The sequence below is a fragment of the Urocitellus parryii genome, chromosome 1, assembly GCF_045843805.1.
Source record: "Urocitellus parryii isolate mUroPar1 chromosome 1, mUroPar1.hap1, whole genome shotgun sequence".
NCBI classification, from domain to species: Eukaryota; Metazoa; Chordata; class Mammalia; order Rodentia; family Sciuridae; genus Urocitellus; species Urocitellus parryii.
Genome location: NC_135531.1, coordinates 46,270,060 through 46,284,961, shown reverse-complemented (window position 1 = coordinate 46,284,961; position 14,902 = coordinate 46,270,060). Strand labels below are relative to the sequence as shown.

Sequence of the window (14,902 nt, the reverse complement as noted above, 5' to 3'; positions counted from 1 at the left end):
TTTTATCCCACCTGTTTTTTCCTCATGCAGTTTTTACAAAAACTGTAGCATCACAGACACTTGTCTTATCTGTTAACATTTCTTATATAGATAGCATTGCTGTTTAAGTAAAAAGTCGGCTTCAAGCAAATAAAAGTTGTCCCCAGCCACTGCTTGAAGTTAGTAACCTACCCATATGCATAGTGACCTACCCATGTATACACTGATGATCAAATCAGGTTTTTATTATTTAAATTTGGGTCTCATTTCTAAATTTGGCATGGCTTCTCTTAGAATTGCTTTCTTATTGGGACTCTTAATTCCTGTAGTAGCATTAGATGCCATTGTTCTCATTTGGGTAAAAAAAAAAATCTTATTTTTATAAACTAGAAATAGAGATTGTTTTTCTTTTTCATAATTTGATTCATAATAACAGGAGATGTATGCCAAGTATCTCCAGTGTCCTAAATGCTGAGTGAGAGCATTCTGCACTGGACCTGATCTTAATTCTTTGTCTGTTAGATTGATTCTATGTAGTAAAAGGCAGTACAAAATTTGGGTATCTAGTGAGATACATGCATTTATATATTTTTTGAGATGATTTGACAGTACTTTTTAAGCAAAATGTACCTGAAAAGCTAGTTCACTTTCCTTAAAACTCATATTCTTAATGGTGAAACTTAGGTTTAAGTTTAAAAATTGATGTGAAATCCAACAATATATTGTGATTTCAACTGTGAAATAATTTATCTATACTTTAAGGTAAAAACATTTGGGGTCACAGCAATTGCTCAAAATGACAGCTTTCTTTTACAAGCACCAAATAAGAGGTATTTTTTTTTTCTGCTTTTAAATCTTCTCTGTGATGGCTCTCAACCTTGAGTTAATTTACATGATTAGTGTGGAAGATAGGTTTATTTGGTTGAAATAATCAAATAAATAAGAGAATACTTTTTCAAAGTGCAGCCCTTTAACTATGTTTATATCCTGTGGTTGAAAGATTATTGACATGACACTTGGGTCAACCAAAGCTCTTGCTTCAACTTTTAATTTCTAGGCTGTTCATTTCTTTTTCAACTTATTCATTTTTAAATTTGTGTTATGCTCACTTAATTTTTTATAGATGAAAAAGAATTAAAACTAAAGCTCTTGGTAAAGTTTGTAAAGTTACCAAAGCCACAAGAGCTATAAAGTGAGCTGGAGCAGCTGATCTGAAAGTCCCTATGAGTGATGCCCTACCTTCAGTCTGAACTGGAAATGCAGACAATTTGTTTCACACCATCTCTCTTGAGTATGAATGAATAAATCTTCAACATTGCTTTTTGGTTATTAGTCTTATTGCCATCCATTCTGTCAGGGTTTATCTTTTGCCAAGGAAAAGTTTTCCCCTTTCTTGAGATATTTAAAATTATACTCTAATAGATTAAAAAGCACAATAAAAACACTAGTAAGAAACCAGGATTTTAAAGTGATAATAGTAAATACTAATTATGAGATGGATTTGGGTGCTGGGAAGAAGGAAACTGCTCAAATCCATTTAACAAGTTGGGTTAACAATTTACATATTTAAAAATTTTAATAAAAGAAACCTGATAGTAATTTTAAAATATTGCTTTAGAAGTAACTAGCTATGTTTTCTGTATTGGTTTTATACTTGTACATACTGCTTATTGATGCTATTGAGGTAGGAACATTATTGAATTCTTGGCCAAGTCCAGTTGGCTTGTAGGATGCTTGTACCAATTTGGTAAGAGATTCCAGATGGCATTTAATTTGAGTGATTAAATCTATAGCATTTACCCTTCATAAGCACATTAATCTGCCTGAGAGTTGTACAGATTTCCTTTGGAACCTCATTGTTACAATTGAGGGAAATTTTAGTGAGTTATCAGAGCTTTTGGAGGCAAATGGACCCGGAAGTTCATGGTTTTGTTCCTTGCTAGATGAGTTACATTAGCAACTTAAACATTTTAGCTTCAGTTTCCTTGGCATAATATAGGCATAATAACAGATACTTTTAAAGGTCAATGTAAGAGTTTAAAGGAAAATATATATTTTAACAGCAAGCTAATTCAGAGTCTGTCAAGAGTAGCACTATATCTGTTGTTACTGGTATTATTTAGGGATCAGATCAAACTTTACTTATTGCCTATTTAACCATACTGATTTAACCATACGGATTGCCTATTTTAACCATAAGTTATGCTAGACACTTTGTTTCATAGATATTTTTATAATTCTTAGGTAACTGTCTGTAAAATTCTATTAGAAGATTTGAAGTCCTTATTAGAAGTTTAGTCTTTTAAAAATAATTCAGCTATAAAATTCCAGACAGAAAAACTAATTATTTTATCTGTTTTACTGTAAAACTGAAAACAAAAGCCATATAAATCTTTAGAACATGTAAATGTCATGTAGGTTGGTGGGCACTTTTCCATCCTATTATAGATTTTGCAAAGTAAAATGCCTTTCTGGTAAAAATATCCTTTAATGTGGAATAGTTTCATGGTATTTTGGGTTGTCTCTCATGGAAAGTGTATTGAGGGTAGAAGGAGTGGCAAGGAGGGCAGGAATCTGGCCCTCAGGACTTTCAAAGACTGCAATGGAACCCGGTAACTTAATTCTCTTGTGACCTAATAGTGCACATTTCACCAGGCCTTCAGTGTAAGTGCAGTGATGTTTAAAAGAGAAAATGAAATAATTGTGGATTCTTTCCACCACATACCCAGATAAAAAAATGCATTTTGTTTCTCCTCTCTAATTTTGGGGGCAGTTCCGAGGCTTGGCATTGCTGGAAACTAATGGCCTTCAAGTTGAAAGTCTGTCTTGATACTAGGATTCAAGCGTCCTTCCAAGAGACTTCAGATTGTCCTATAATTCATTCCAGAGGTGCTTAGGCCAGTTTGCAAATGTGGATATGACTTCTTTATAGAATTTATTTGTCTCTTTGGTTTTTACTAATTATCCCTAGTATGTTTCTGTTGCCTATAAATTAAATTGCTTTTCTGGGGTGCTTTTTCTTAGAGCTTTCCTTGGTTGCTCCCCCTGCTGCTTTTTGATTGTCAATACATAGCATGGACTAGCACTTTCTGGGACTGCTGATATATTTGATGGGCAGGAGGTCTGCTGGAAGGAATATGATATGTTCATAGAAGTGGCTCATCTTAAGGTATTTCTGCACTGCACAAGTAAAAGAACTCAGAATAGAAATCAGTGTTGAATTTTTGCTAAGAAGGAACTCAAGTTAATTGAAAAAGACATTTTTAATTTATGGAACATTATAGCAACACTTGTTTTCTACATTAAAATATTAAATTTTGAAAAAAGAATTGCTGAGAGTTAATTGAGGTACCTAAAGAAAAACTCTAGATAAAAAAAAAGTCATGTTTAACTATAGAAACTCAACTTTTTGTTGTTTTCTTGAACTTGCTATATGCTCCTTCATCCATTTAATAAAGGTAGATTTTAGGAAAGACTTTTGTAACTTACAGATAGTTTCTTAAAGTGAATACAAAAGGATTGAGAAATCCTTGTCTTTATAAAAAAATGTTCTTTTTATAAAGTAATAATAGAAAGAAAGAAGCACTTTTAATGGGTATTTTTGTTTTATTGAATATTTAGTTAGTTGACTTTAATTCAGCAAGACACTAAGGTTAAAAGGGAAAAAAAAGTTGTCTCTGTTGCCATCCACTCAATTCTAGTGTCAGTAAGCTTAAATATCCCTAACACTCAAATTATCAAAAATTCCTCATTTTTATGACTCAAGAAATTAATCATTGCTAGAAAAATTGCTTTCATTTATTACATGTTGACTTGATTCATGGGAAATGGTAGCTCCAACTGAGAACACTATGAACTCTTCACTTTTTAAAAATATATATATTTAAAACATAAGGCTTAACTAAGATAAAATAGTACAGTTACTAGTATTATGGATAGATTAAATAAACTTTTCTCTGAATAGCAAGTATGATAATGCTTTTGTTCAATTTAAGATTTTTGCAGTGTCACATGGATTGTCACTGTTTTAAAATATATATATATATATATATATATATATATATATATATATATATATATAGTAGATGTGAAATGTGTTTAGTGTCATGATTTTTAGTTGCTCCATAAAATCGGTAGAGCTTGATTTTCTCTTGTTTAGTAAGGGAGATCAGCTTTTTTAAAGCTGCTCATTGCTGGGGTTTATTGTGGCTCTAGTAGGGCAATAGTTCTACCCTAGTTACTTATCATCATAGCTTAATTGGCCTAGTTTGAAATCTTTCTAGAAAGTGGACAGGCAGTCTTTCATTTTAATAGTCACACGAGTTGAGTTTATTATTATTTTCCCCAGGGATAGAACCTAGAGGTGCCTAACCACTGACCCACATCCCCAGCCCTTTCTTTTTGTTTTTTTTATTTTGAGACAGGGTCTTGCTAAGTTGCTTAGAACCTCACTAAATTGCTGAGGCTGAACTTAGAGCCTCACTAAATTGCTGAACTTGTGATACTCCTGCATCAGCCTTCCCAGCCACTGGGATTACAGGCCTGTGAGCAACACCATGCTGTGCTAGTCACATGAGTTTTGAAAGAAGACATTTAACTTTATTCACTCTAACAGGAATGGGGGATGAATCTTGATATTTGCTTAAACCACAAATGGTTCTGTGTTCATTAGAAAATTAGTTAAATTACATTAATAGCTAAAATAATGATAGGTTTATATTCTTTTAAAGAATACTTTATTTTTAAAAGAATATTTATATTTATTATTGTTTTTATATTCTGAGGTTTTTTTTATTGTTTTGCTTACTTTGTATGTGATAAAGGCAAGTGATAAATTTACCTCCCGACCTGGAGTATGCACCAATGATACGTAGGGCAACTTTGCAGAATGGAAAGAACTTAGATGTTTTTGTCAGGTGAATTTGGTCTCAAATTTCAGCTTTGCTGTTTCCTACTTAATAGTTTGGGCAAATGCCTCACCTCTCTGAAGTTCTATTTTCTTCATTTAAAAGTAGAGATAATAGAAGGGGAAATAAGTTGAAATGTTGTAAGAATAATAGCTATAAGTGTGCAAAGTTCATTTTGGTGCATAACACACACTGGATGTTCCATAAATTATATGTGCTCACTTGTCTGGAATATACACAAAAAAACAAGATCAATAAAATCTTGTGTTTTATACTCCTTGCAGTGTAAGAATGTAATATTTCATGTTTCTATTCTGTAAGGAATTATAGTCTAAATTATAATCTTAATTAGTGTTTCTCAAACCATCATTTCTGTATACACCATCATTTCAGTATACATTCATATCTGCCATTGTATGTTAAAGGTTTAATTTAAAGCAATTTATTTAAAAAACATAAATATTTACCTGAACACCTTATTTTTCTAATATATATTAAAATTAATATATAACAAGAAAGCATTTATTTTAAGGCCACCTTATGACATTTAGCTTACTACTTATGGACAGTGGCCATATTTTTTGAAAAAGTCATCTGAATTTGTAACAAAAACATTATTCAAAGTCATTTTTAGTTATAAAGATTTGTTTGGTTTAAACAACCTACCGTGTTCTTTCTCTGCCTTCAGTGGAATTTCCCTTCTAGAAGAAATGGAAAATTTCTTCATTAGAAATCTCTCATTCATTAGATACTCATTCCTCAAGTAGAACGGTCTGTGGATCTTGACCACCCTTCTATAGCCAGGCTGCCTGGGTTGGACTCATTCTCTGCATTATATTCCTAGTACATGGGCCCACTTTCCCATCTTCTTCATCTGTTAAATAGTGGCTGTGATGATTTGATGAATTGAAAGATGAGAATTATTGAGACAGGAACATGGTAAATACTGAGTATGTTAAGCCATTTATTTCCAGCTATAAAGGAATATTATTAGTCCTTCTTAAAGTCCTGCATAAAGCAGTGGAGGGTTTTCTTTTTCATAAATGAATATATCTCTGTAGTTCCTCTGATTGAAACTGGAACTAACAGAGGCTCACAATCTCTTATTAATATTTAATGTTAATAAAAGTATATTGAGAACCTAGCCCGTATTTCCACCTCTCAACATCTGAACCATCTTGTACACCACAAATATTTTCTCATTCTGTCAGGTAAGAGGACCTAGAAGCAACCACACCCTGGTAGTATGAGTGCACCTAGCACCACCCCCATTTTAATTTCTAACACTACTGTCCTGTAAAAGACAGCAGGATTCCTTAGAGAAATGTCGGATTCTAGGGACTGAGGCAGGACATATACAATATGAGCCTGGAGCATCTTGTACTGCCGGAAAGTAAGGATGTGATCAAACAAACAAAATCGTATACTAATGTGGGGACCTATAAGCGGGATACAAGAGCAAACTGAAAGAGCTCTAATTGTCAAAGCTGGAACAATACATGCAAAAAAAAAGTGGTACTATATTATGACTCAAAATATAATATAAAAACCCCTGAGTGCATGTTGATAGAAATAGTTGATTGAATAAATAATTAAATGGGAGAAATTGGCAAATCTCCTGTGTAGGAGAATTCCAAATAACATATAGATAAATTCTGCACCCACAAAGAGGAAGAACATAGCTCCCCTCTCCTGAAGTATGGGCTGTGCATATTGACTTCCTTCCAAAAGGTACTCTTTGAAAAGGGGAAAAAAAGTAACTCCACAATGAGAAACTCAACAGATACTACCTCACTCATGTTGTCAGGATCAACACTGACGATGATACAGTCATGTTAAGAATCTGTATCCTTGATATGATCTGATGAAAATGGTATTTTGCATCTATGATTTTCCTTGGCATCTGCAATTAACCCCAGTCTAATCGTGAGAAAAATATCAGGCAAATTCCACTCGAGGGATATTCCTCAAAATACCCGACCGGAACTCCTAAAAACTGTGAGAATTATTAACAATGAGAAAATTTTAAGAAGAAACTCAAAGCCAAGAGGAGCCTAGGGAAACATGGTAAGTAAATATAATATGGTATCCTAGGTGAGATCCTGGAACAGAGAAAGAACACTAAATGAAAGCTAAGGAAGTCAGAAAAAAAAAGTGTGGAATGAAGGCATCAATATGAGCTCAGTAATTGTGACCTATGTGCCATATTAATGTAAAAAACCTGACTGTAGAGTATAGGGGACTTTCTGTACTGCCTTCACAAGTTTTCTGTAAATCGAAAAATTTGAAAACAAAAAAGGTGATGTAAAAACTCGGCAGCATCCTCTAGACCTGTCTGGAATGCTGACCTCCTTCTGAAGCCTGTTTTGTCCTGTCTCCTCCTCAGTCTTTCTCCACAGCCCCCTCCCCCATTGGATATTCCATCTATCCTCTTTGACTTTCCACAGGATTTTATCTGGGATTCTCTTCACTGTTAGTACAATACGTTGCCTCAATGTTTTATTGTTCTGATGAGGCTGTCTACACTACTTTTAGTCTAAACCCAGGGAGTGTCAATATCATCCTTTGTTAGGTAGTCAGGTAAGTCAGTACAGGGCTCATGATAGTAGTTAATGTAAATGCCATTTCTTGCTGGGATTGGTAGACTAAGAGTCAAAGCATTATCATTTCTGCCTTTTAAGAAAGTGTTTTTCGTTCATTGACAAGAGTTCCTAGTAATTTCTCCCTTAAGAATCTGAGTTCTGCTTCTAGAGAACTCATCTCTCAGAAATGTTATTGCAGGATATACTAGATTAGCCTTATCTCATTTGAATTTAAAGTTAATAGTGTTTAGGCAAAAGCCAGATGGACCATATTCATAGCTGCAAACTGTTTTCTGTCATATCTATTTTAGCAATAACCCCTTTTTTATTAGATCCTTTTCAGTTGGAACTATCTGAATGCTCTTTCGATTTTGATGAAAAGGGGTGTGTGTGTGTGTGTGTGTGTGGAGAGAGAGAGAGAGAGAGAGAGAGAGAGAGAGAGAGAGAGAGGGAGGGAGGGAGGGAGGGGGAGAATCTTTTTCACCTTTTAGGGTCTATTCTGTCAGGTTCTACCTAGCATGTGCTTGAGTTCCCATCCGCATCTAGGGGCTGCTGCACTGTAATCCCTACTGTCACAGCCTCTGGTTCTTATTCCTGGCAAGCAGTTAGCTGTGCAGACATAGGCACCATAGTAGGAAACACCTCTGCCTGTCATAAACAGGTCTGGAAAGTAGAAAGCACAGGCATGATGGGGATGTAACCATAGCAACAAGGCAAAGATGCGGCTGCCATATTGGAGTAAGTTCAGACCCATGGGTGCCTTCTCCACTTCAGAAAATAACTGCTTGATTTTAATGTGTGTTCTCTGTACATAGCAGTGTTCTAGTTGCTTTGTTTTTGTTTTAGACAAATATGAATGAGCATTATTCATATTAATTATTCACAATTGTCTTACAGAAATACTCTTCAAAATATTTTGAGGAAATGTGTCAGTGTTTCCTTTTGTTATTCTGTTTTAAAATGTTACCTGATCCTTCTAATTCAAACTCAATGAAGAAGGAAGAACAGTGAGAAGTTAGAGAAAAAAACATAAAAATGATTATGTACCTTTTAAAAGAATTATAAAATATACTGAATTACACAGAATTACAAAGAAAATATTTTTTCTTAGTAAGGTGATATTGTATTTTTTATGCCTATAAATCAACTCTACATTTTAGGAAAGGAGTACTTGAGCAAGATAGGTTGTATTTGATGTTTGCTAGTTTCATTTTTCTATATTCAGGAAAAAATAAACTGCCTTTAACAATTGATGGACTTTGAAGCAATAATTTAGGAAGAGAATAAATTTCAATTTGGGGAGGGCTTTCACAGTTTAAGAGAATTCTTTCGTCATGGGTGCTTTAATTATGTATACGTGATTTAAATGTCATTATTTTCAGGGAAGCCCTGTTTCATGAAAAGAGGCTAAAAGTTGCATAGAGTGAACAAAACTATGCTTTGCTCCCTGCCTTTCATAGAAGTGGTATTTAGTGAATATTCATTGACTAGTCCCTTCCCTTTTTTAAACTAAGCACCTATCCTCTTCCATCTTTTTGAATATTTCAAGTCATTTTCAGCAGGCTGTGATAAAGATGAAACATTAATATTCTCTTTAGCCTATGTTTTTATTTTCTTTCTTTGATTTCTTAATGTTATATTCTCAGCACGATCTCTTAGATCTTCATAAGAGTAGTGATAATTGGGTTTCAGTAACTCATGAGGAATCTTTTACTAGAAATAGGCCTATTTCTTTTCTATACATCAGGAGAAGATTAGTTTAGTTTTTCCTGAAAGATATTTGGGCCTAAATCTTAATTTTGCTTTAGTGCTAATGAGAAGTGAAATGATTAAAGGGAACAGAGTTGTGTTATGACACAGTTAATTCCTATATGAAAGGAATTTATTATCTGAAAAGTCAAATTCAGTGGAAGAATCAATTACTCATTGTATCAGTGTTTCCTTTTGTTATTCTGTTTTAAAATGTTACCTGATCCTTCTAATTCAAACTCACTGAAGAAGGAAGAACAGTGAGAAGTTAGAGAAAAAACATAAAATTATTGTGTACCTTTTAAAAGAATTATAAAATATACTGGATTACACAGAATTACAAAGAAAAGACTCAATGCCAAACATTATAGTGTTATCCATTTGGTCCATAAACAATCTTTGACTACCACTGGTCGGGAAACTCTCGTATGTGCCTTACCTTCTAATGTAAGGCATGATTTTGTTTATTTTCTCATACCTTAAACCTTAAGTTTCTAATTTAGTCCTAGAAATAGTGTACTACATATGAAAACAATTTCTCCCATTACCTAAGATCCATGTGGAGGGAGCACATGTTTTGCAATACTGGGGGAGCCCAGGGCCTTGTGCAGGCAGGCTGGCAAGTGCTCTGCAGGGATTTTAGTAGGTGTAAAGGTAATTATTTTTTAGATAAAGAGTTGGGTGAACATAGAGACATAAGTGTTTGTTCTCAGACTACATGTTCAAAATATTCACAACATTTTAAAATATGTATTTAATGAGTACTGGATTCCAAAATAGCAAGAGCAATTTCAGCAAAAGCTAATTCCTCAAGGGGAATCCTATAGTACATCTTGTTCTGCCTTCCTTCTCTCAGTTATGTCAAATGGGCACAAACCTGACCTGGCCCCTTCCTCCTAAGAAGAACATGATGTTGAGACAGTGTGTCTGGTCAGGAGCCACCCTAGCAGGCAGGTAGTTAACTGGTCACAGATATAAATGAAAGTATAATGAGGTTGGTGAGATGAGGAAACCAAATGACGAAAGCAGATCTATAATGCCAAGCTGGCAGAGAATCTAAGGATATTGGTGGTGAGTAAGGCAACAACAGAGAAGGTGTAAGAAAGTTTAGGGTTTTAAAAATAGCCTGTTACTATGAGGGTCTTTGAAAGTCTGTTTTCCTCTAGGGACAAAATGGGAAAGGGAATGTGGACCAATGGATGGTGGGAAGGAAGAAACATGAGGGAAAGAAAGGTTGCAAGAAATACAGAGAAGCTATTAGCATGCAGTGAGGGCAGGAGGAGTGGGAGAAAGCAGAACATCTGATCCCGCTGGCCTGGGGTCAGGGCTCTCCTTGGCTGAAGGCAAAGGAACCGGTTTCTGTTCCTGACCTCCTTCTGCCTCAGGGTTTGTATGGTGAAATCTGGTTGTAATGAGCCTTGGGGACAGCTTTGAAGAAAAAAGAAATCGGACAGGTCAACAAGAGGGTGTGAATGTTCTAGGGAGGATGATCAGCAGCAGCTTTGGGGGAGGAGGGGAGGACCGACTTGCTTGGGGAGATTTACAGACAGTGTATTTCATGAGGCTCAGGTCTCTGTTAGCACTAAGAGCTAGTGTGTGTCATCTCCTTCACCTGTTGCCTCCTTGAGTAGTAGCCCAGTAGCAGCATGGGTGGGTTGCTAAATCCAATGGCTGGGCTATCCCCTAAGGATCCTGGTGCCCAGGAGTGAGGAAAGGGAATAGTTGAAGGGTACGTGATAGCAAGGTGCAAGCTGCAATAGGGTGAAAAGAGACCATGTCCATTTAATATCAGCTGATTCATTGTAATAGACTTGTTAGTTAACTTGCGTGCTAGGAGAGTAAAATGGAACAGAAGAGCAAATTCTCAATTCTCCTTTAAATCACCTCCTAAATTCTGATGAACTTAGCAACTTCTTTTCTGGGTATGAATCTGATCCACACTAGAGTTAGGACCTTGGACCATTAATTTACTCTAACCCCTCTGAGCCGCTGTTTTCTCTATAATCAAGACAACACAAGCTACCTCACTGGACTGTTGTGAAAATTAAATAAAAACTTACGTAAAGTACGTAGTGTGCTGCACACACATGGCAGGCACTATGGCCTATTTTTAGTAGGGATGATGACTGTGACTATTTTTAAACTTAAAAGGTCAATTTTATATGCTGCCATATAGGTAACCCAATGCAATTGGGGCTTGAATCAACAGACTGGGAGAGGGCTTACAGAGTGTGCCTTTGAAATCCTGATACCCAGTCATGGTGATTTATGGGACCTTACCAGCTTGCATATGTGATGCCCACAGATTTGTTTACTTTAGTGTTATCTTGGTTACCTAGCACCCAATGATAGCATATTTTTATTTACACTCTTGCTGACTACTTAATTAGGTTGGCTCTAAAAGGATACTATGAAGGCGGCCACAAAAAAAGACTTACTAATGTTATAAAAGCTGTACGTAGATCTTCATTTATCTGTCTAAAAATTGGTCCTTTGCTTGTGCTTTGTTTTTCCCTTCCCTGGATGACCTCCAAAGCCCCTTCAAATTATTTTTCTGATTCTGTGAAAAGCGAAGTCATGATTTAAAAATGTGTCCAATGTCAGACAAAGTGAAGATAACAAGTGCTTTTTCCTGGTGAAAGTAGAAACGAACTAGAAGTAGACCCTTTAATCCTTGCAGATTAAAAATGACAATCCAGCTGAGAAACACAAGTGTGGATGAGATGACCTTGAATCCAGTGCCAGCCCCATGATGAGGTCTTAGTCATGAGTCTGACACTAGATATAGCCATCAAGAGAAAACTTCCCTAGTGGTGCAGTTGTTATAAGGGTTGACCATGAGTCACTGCATAGGCAATTGGTTCCTTTCCATTTTCCACTTAATGTCAGCCACGTTGCAGAGAAATCAAACTTCAGTTTGCTTAATAATCTCTTTTTTCCCCTCTTCAATTCCATAATTCCTTAGGGATTTATGAGGTCTACCTGTTATACAGATATAGCAAAATAACAAGGAATAGCCAAGTGAAAGTAACCAAGGACAACACAGTTCTGTGTTTCAGGGCTTTGATCTTATGGAGAATACAAACTTGGTCTTGTTGGTCATATAGCCCTGATCTGGGGTTATATGGGCACCATCACTTTCAAATGACATTTTTAATTTGGTATGTCTCTGTTACTTTGTTTGATCCTTGACCATTCTCTAGATGATATACCACTTTCGTGTGGGAAATAAACAATTAGGAGGGTTTGGTTTTGTTTTGCACCTTTTGGCTGAAGTCAACCACAGTTCAGGTTTCAGGCTTTCACTGAGTTGTTGTTTTATCCTTTTGTTTTAGATGGCAGGATATCTATCTGCTCAAGGTTCTTAGAGGAGAAATGAGATTTTCACATAGGTGTATTTTATGCAAACAGGCAGGTACACAAGTACCAAAGCATACAGACATACCACTGAAAATATAGCTAGTCTTCTAAGTCAGCCTGTTGCATTTTAATGGGTCATGGAATGCTTTAGGGTGTCCAGTCCTGTAGAGAAGTTCCCCACACAGGACTAGAATGAGAAGCATTCCAGGAAACATGCTACTTGAACATCTGGATCGTGAACATTGAGGATTCCTATTAGTTGCTAATGAGGAAGGAGGTATATTATAGGGGCTAGAAGAAATTTGGGTAGGATAGAATACCCTGTAGGTTTAGTGTTATTGTATATTAGTGGGGTGGGGGATGAGTGGGTATCATGGAAGCGTGAGCCTGGCTGAACAATCTGATTTTAAGGCCAGAACAGGGGTGAGAAATGCAGATTGGGCCACATGGCAGATTGCCTTAAATGCCCAGCTAAAACATGAGCAACTCTCCTATAAATCCTGCAGAGCCTTGCATTTGATTATAAAGATAATATTAGAAAGGAAATAGAACAACCAAGTGATTTGGGGAGGTTAAATCTGGTAAAAGTGTACAGGATGGATCCTACTGAGGGGACGTACTAAAAACAGGAAGAGTCTGTTAGAGAATTAGCTACTGGAGTGACAAAGGCCTGAAGTAGGATGGGAATGAAAAGAAAAGATGGGCAGGACAAAGATTGCATGAGGAAGGGTGACGGGTCCTACAGGACTGCAGGGCTGCAGCCAGAGGACAGTATGAAACTCTAAACTCAAATAATGGGAAAGATAATAGTCAGTAGATCAGGAAGAGAAGCCAGATTGAGATGGGGGCTGTTGGACAATATCTTAGTTAAACTTTTAGTCATGAGATAGAGGTGAGACTCCATGTCTAAGTTGCAATGCACTCTGGGCCTTCAATTGTCAGGCCTGGTTTTCCAGGAAAAAGGCAAGATTCTACTAGAGTTTTGCCTCCACAGAGTTGATAGCTGGAAGCTATCTGTAAGACGGGGATAATGCTAGCGCTCACTCATAAGGTTTTTATTAGAAATAAATGAGATAACGCCAGTAGTATAGCCAGCACCATCCTCAGCACATAGTAAACACTCAATAAATTTTAGCTTTTATTATTCTTTTATTGTTTTAGGAAAAGACAGTTTTGTGTATTGTTAGGACTGGTATTCTGGAGGCTTTTGAAGCCCTCAACTTGGAGTCTTTTCTTACTACTCCAGATGGGAGAGTGTGTGTTCTGATCCACATACTTGCCTCCCTATCTGTGGGGGGGAAGTGACTGCCCAGGCTGTAATTGATCATGTCCAGCTGTTGATCACCGTTAGTCAGGTCTGTAGGGCTTTTACATGAACAGTTATGGATCTTGGCTACTCTTCTCTTCATTGACACTCCCATAATACAATCCCTGAGCTGGATTTTGTTTTCATTTGCTGGGTCCATTGTGAAATCAGTCTTAAGGGGTCTGTAAAGAGCTTCTTTTGAAGAATGGTATGAACCCAGTGTATTATTCTGCATTCACCCAGAGTGAATTATCCTTTACATTTGTCAGAAAAATATCTTGGTGTGTTTGAGATCTCCAGGAGCAGTCTTGTCCTGGCTTGGGTGATTTTGATAACTTCTAGACAAACCACTGGTACATAAACCTTTGGGTAGGTATAATGGTAGCCATCTTAAAACAACCTTTATATCTATATATCTATATCTTCATTTTGTTTATTTATTTTTATGTGGTGCTGAGGGTTGAACCCAGTGCCTCACATCTACAAAGCAATCTCTCTGTCACTGAGCTACAACCGCAGCCCACAACCTTTGTTTTTTGAATATTTTTTTAGTTGTCAATGGACCTTTATTATTTATTTATTTGTGGTGCTGAGAATCGAACTCAGTGCCTCACACATGCTGGGAAAGCACTCTACCACTGAGCCATAACCCCAGCCCATAAAGCAGCCTTTTTAATCAGAATGTTTTCTTTGTTACAAGTTTCAGTATTTCTGGCAATAATATAACTCACTGAGCTCCTGGCACATGCTTTATAGATTATCCTAGATCACATTAACTCCAATTCCTCCACACAGCACAGAGCCCTTAGATAACATGCTGCCTGTTTCAGGGCTCATAGGAGGTGGGACTTTACGTCAGCCAGAGTAACCTGTATTCTATACCACGGTGCATCTCATAAATGTCAGTCCCTGCAATTTAGTCACTGTCGCAAATCAAACAACAGAACAGCCCATTGGTACACTACTTTTACCTGTTTCTTATGGCCTTCAGTTAAGTTTTCATTCATAAAATGTTTAAA

At 36.3% G+C, this 14,902-nt stretch overlaps 1 protein-coding gene across 6 annotated transcripts in view; it reads left to right on the top strand.

Annotated features, from left to right (window-relative positions):
- The window catches only part of Pde4d (phosphodiesterase 4D), a 514,775-nt gene that overhangs the window by 461,881 nt on the left and 37,992 nt on the right, over nucleotides 1–14,902 (top strand). The gene's annotated exons all lie outside the window — the stretch shown is intronic.